Source organism: Mesoplodon densirostris, chromosome 10, assembly GCF_025265405.1.
Source record: "Mesoplodon densirostris isolate mMesDen1 chromosome 10, mMesDen1 primary haplotype, whole genome shotgun sequence".
NCBI classification, from domain to species: domain Eukaryota; kingdom Metazoa; phylum Chordata; class Mammalia; order Artiodactyla; family Ziphiidae; genus Mesoplodon; species Mesoplodon densirostris.
The window spans coordinates 25,657,392-25,662,729 of NC_082670.1; the positions used below are offsets into that span (position 1 = coordinate 25,657,392).

At 40.8% G+C, this 5,338-nt stretch overlaps 1 non-coding gene across 1 annotated transcript; it reads left to right on the top strand.

Moving 5' to 3' along the window:
- Window positions 1-3,123: 3,123 nt before the first annotated feature.
- Window positions 3,124-3,230, top strand: LOC132498088 (U6 spliceosomal RNA). The gene has a single exon (XR_009533700.1). It is a non-coding gene; the product is annotated as a U6 spliceosomal RNA (small nuclear RNA).
- Window positions 3,231-5,338: the final 2,108 nt, after the last annotated feature.

Consider the following 5,338-nt stretch of genomic DNA (forward strand, 5'->3'; position numbering starts at 1 on the left):
GCCCATTCTCCACAGTCAGGTGTTTTCTTGGGTAGACAGACTCTGACTGATCAGTGAGGAAGGCCATGAGCAGCTGAAATCTCAGTGGCGATGGTAGATGGTAGGCGAAGCAGATACAGATGGTAGGCGAAGCAGATACAGATGGAAGAGGAAGTGGGATGCAGTTTCTCCCGACTTCCTTGGTTCTGGTGTTGACCTCACCATGTACCTTGGAGACAAGGAGTCATTATGAGCTCCCCTGTCCCTCCTCCACATGTGATCACGTAGCCATCTCAGCAGCAGCTGTGTCTTTCACATCTATTTCCTATTCCCAGACCTACTGCCATTCCTCTAACTCATTGCTCACCCACTTGGACTGTTGTTTTCATTTTTTAGTTGAAGTATAGTTGACTTACAATGTTGTTTTAATTTCTGTTGTACAGCAAAGTGATGGTTATACATATATACACATTCTTTTTTATATTATTTTCCATTATGGTTTATCACAGGATACTGAATATAGTTCCCTGTGCTATACAGTAGGACCTTGTTGTTTATCCATTCTATATATAATGGTTTGCATTTGCTAATCCCAAACTCCCAATTCATCCCTCCCCCACCCCCTCCCCCTTGGCAACTACAAGTCTGTTCTCTATGTCTGTGAGTCTGTTTCTTTTCCGTAGATGGGTTCCTTTGTGTACTTGGACTGTTTTAATAACCACATTTGCTCTTCCCAATTGTTGCCTTCCACCCGCCTTCAACATTCCTGCAACAATGATCCTCAAAGCATGGCTCTGATTGTGCCTTTTCTTGTATCGTTCGCTTGCATTCAGAACAAAATGCAGACCCCTTAGTATTTAAATTATTATTTGAATTAGTATTTGAATTAGTATTTGAAATCTGCAACCTTTACAGCTTTACCTCCCACCCTGCTCCATGACCTGGGCTCATGGGGTCCTGATTGTCCTCCTTCCACAGACGGTCCCCAACTTACGATGGTTTGACTTACAATTTTTCAAATTTGCGATGGTGCAAATGTGATATACATTCAGTTGAAGCTGTACTTCAGATTTTGAATTTTGATCTTTTCCCAGGCTGGTGATATGTGGTATGACCTTCTCTCATGAGGCTGCAGTGACTGTGAGCCATGCACTCATGAGGGTGAACAACCGATATATTTACCAACATCTGTACCCAGACCAATTCTATTTTTCACTTACAGTACATTATTCAGTAAATGACATGAGATATTCAATACTTTATTATAAAATAAGCTTTGTGTTAGATGATTTTGCCCAACTGTAGGCTAAGATAAATGTTCTGGGCACATTTGAGGTAGGCTAGGCTAAGCCATGATGCTTGGTAGGTTACGGTGTATTAAATGCATTTACGTCATGATGTTTTGAATTTATTGGGTTTGTTGGAATGCAATCCCATCTTAAGTCAAGGAAGATCTGTAATACCTGCATGCCTTTTGTTAGGTACTGTCTCTGAAATGCCCTTTCCCATCCTCAGTTTATATCAAAATGTACCTTGTCCTTCCAGATCCAGTTCAAATGTGTCTTCTAAGTCTGGAGGTCCCTCCTGATCATGTAGCTGAAATGAGCAGCTCCCATAACACATAGCTTATACCTACCTCTCTAGTAACTTTGCTTCATTTTGTACTGTGTTTTATTTGCCTGGAAAAAGTATGTCTAAGACATATGTTTATTTCCAATTTTAGATTTTACTGTTATCCTTCAAGGCCAGTGTGTTATTCATCTTTGTAACTCCCATGGTGCTTCACGTGAGGCTTTATACAGCATAGGTCTTCACAGATTGCTTCTGTGTTGCTGGTTTTTCTCTGGTACACAGCTGTCCATGCATATTTCTATCATATTGCATGTCATTTGTTTATGTATCTGATTTTCCTGCTAGACTGTGAAGCTACCTGGAGACAGTTATTATTAGTCTTTGTATCATCTAACACAGTGTCTAGGAAATAGGAAGTGCTCAATATTTTAACTGAATTACAGTACAAATAATGTTATTTGGGTAGGTTGGAATCTTGAATAATCCTTATGGGACCCAATTGCATGCCAGTGACCATACTGAGCTAACACCTTGACTCTCCAGCTGATTCTTTTGAAGGTAGTGTGACGAAGTTGTGGCCTGTTTTGGACCATCCTTAAGTAGAAGATTCCTTGCTTGTTGCTGTCTGGTAAGGATGAGGTCAAGGTGAATGTGTTTGCTGGCCAAAGGGGAAAAGCTGATTCTAGTTGTCTTGCCTATGCCCACCTCCTGTGCCAGTGAAATACACCCTGTGTGCTGTCCTTTGAAATACCAACCCTAGCTTTGAAATAAGGATGGGAAACAAGGTGGGTTTTCACAAAAGTGTAAAACTGACCGTTTTGAGGTGGTGGTTGGAGCTCAGTGTGCCCAGTCTTGAGTAGGACTGGTTTCTCAGATACACTCTTGAGCTGGAGGAACAGTCAGAAGCACAAAGATGGTGTGCAGAGCAAGGAGGGTATTTGTCTACAGAGGCAGCTGGTTCAGGTTTGGACCGCAGTCTGTTCAAATAGAAGGAATGCTGGACTGGAAATTAGGTGCCCAGAACACTGGAGGAGAGGGCACTTTTATTTTCATTGTGGTTCTGCCATTAACTACCCATGCCCTTAGGTATTTCACATCCTTGAGGCTCAGTTTCTTTCTCAATAAAATGGGTTTTTGCACCAGGTAATCTTTGATTATCTGAATTTTCAGAGAAAGAAAATAGTGAAAAAACAAATAGGGACAGTAAATTAGGGGTGATGATTTTGCTTAGTGATCTTCCCCAGTTTATCAGTCTTGCTTCTTGGAGGGCTTGGGAAACAGATATCCACAAAGTAACGGGGAACTGCATCCTGGGAGTTGGCAGCTGGGAGCTGGGTGAGGTGAGGAGAGGAGGAGCAGTGGAGGCTGGGAAGTCTTCCTGGGAGCCAAGCATTCATCTGCTCCTAGTAAAGTGTCTGTGGGCTTCTTGATTTAGGGAAATGATCTTCAAGGCTCCTTGACCTCATTAGGTCATCAAACAGCATCCCCTTGTACTTCAGTAGAGAACAATGTGGGAGATAGAAGAACATATATCCCTTAAATTAAGACTGTCATTAAAAAATTAAATAAATAGTGCTCGCTTCAGCAGCACATATACTAAAATTGGAATGATACAGAGGAGATTAGCATGGCCCCTGCGCAAGGATGACACGCAAATTCGTGAAGCATTCCATATTTTTTTAATGATTAAAAAATAAATAAGTAAATAAGTTAAGTTAAAAAAACTTCTTGCTTAGGTGGTGGGGTTACCATCGAGATACTATTGTCTTTTAAAATTTCTACTCTACAGCCTTTAAAAAAAAATAACAATGGTCTCAGTAGAGGAGGAGGCCCTGCGCCATCGTTAATGACTTATGTACAGTAAGTCCCCTACATACGAACCTTCAAGGTGCGAACTTTCAGAGATGTGAATGTGCGTTCCATCAATGTCAGGCATGAGTGAAATTGCAGCTTGCCCTACGTCTCCTATTGCTGAGGATCCTTCAGCTCTACCATCTCCCACCTCCTCTCCCTCCTCTAGTCAGTAACTCTTCTTGCCTGTTCACTTGATGCCAGTGCCTGTATGCCAGCAGTTGTACTGTACTACTGTACTTTTCAAGGTACTGTACAGTAAGATTAAGAATGTTTTCTTTATTTTTTGTGTTTGTTTTTTAATGTATTATTTGTGTGAAAAGTATTATAAACCTATTACAGTACAGTACTATATAGCTGATTGTGTTAGCTGGTTATGTAGGCTAACTTTGTTGGACTTAAGAACAAATTGGACTTACAAATGCGCTCTCGGAATGGAACTCGTTCGTATGCAGGGAACTTATTGTATATTATAATTTAAAGACAATGGCTACTCAAAGAAATGGGTATCATTTTATCTCATGCTGTGCACATCACAAGGAAAACTCCTTTTCTCTTGATTTTGATTTAATATAGAGAAAGTAATGAGTAGCTGCAGAGAATCCTTTTGGGTATTTAATCTGGGGGCTGATATTTTGAAAATGGGCCAACTCACAAGAAGCAATGTCAGATACTTAATAGGAAGACATGGTTTTGAGAGAGGAGAACGTTTGCAGCAGAGAGTCATCTGGAGGGCCTTGGGACATTGATAAAATCAGGATTTAGCTGATATCCAGATTTAGATCTAGTTGTTTAAGATCTAGATCATCTATAATATCTCCAACTTCAAAGTATTAATAGTGTTATGTACCAGAGGCTCAGCTCTGGGGTTAAAGCTGTTGTTTTTCAAGAATCAGGACTTACTGTCTATGAAATTACCATGGTTTATTAAATAAGAAATATCATCTTAGTACCAGCCTGATAGTGTCAGTGTTCCTCTCCAGGGCAACACTGTTAGGTGTTCACTACGGCTATGTTTCTGAGGGCCGTCCTGAACAATGAATCATTGGGTGGGAATCCTCCAGGGGTAGGTACAGGCTTCCTCTGGAATCCCTGGTGGAGGAATTTCTCCTCTTTATATGACATGATGAATTGAAGGAATGATGAACAATGAGGACTTCTGAATAAGTCATTGTTAATGGGCTGGTGAGGGCTAAGAGGTGAGAGGTAGAATCCTTTTTCAACATTTCCATTCTGTTTTTTCACCACTGGGCATTCTAACACTTGGTGGGTCGTTCTTCCCTGATGAAGACCCTCTGTGAACAGCTCCTGTGAGTGACTAATTATCTTTCTTCTGCTATTCACTTTTGATGCTGCAGGAGCCTAGTCCTAGCCCAGACCAGACTATTTTTATCTGATGGAATCAGATCACAAAACTGTTTGTACGTCTTTAAAAAACAAACTTAATCTATGGACTCAAAAGAATGTTGATGGGCCATGACATTATCCACGTGAGGGATTTGATTGACAGGTATTCTGTTCCTGGTGACTCCCCAGTAGTGCACGACACCTTCATCTTTTCGGTAAATGAGGCTTGCTCTTACACATCTTTCCCAGCCTCAAAGCATTGAGATGATACCTGGAATCTGTGATGAGACCAAGCCATACAAGAAGGAAGACACATCACATCACGTCATCTTAAAACAATTGCAATCCATCAGTGTTTCCCCAATCTCTACATGAACATCCACAACCCAACTCATCAGATGAGCATGTCAGTTTCTCCTTTGAGTAATAACTACTACTAACCTCATGGAAACCAAGCCTCTTCCTTAGGTAGGTTTCTCAGTAACCTTTTACTGAAACACTGATTTAAAGTGGGTCAGAAAACTTTGCATTTTTTTTTCAAACCAATACATTTAGAATTCTATCCCTATATATTAGCAGGCACATGCAA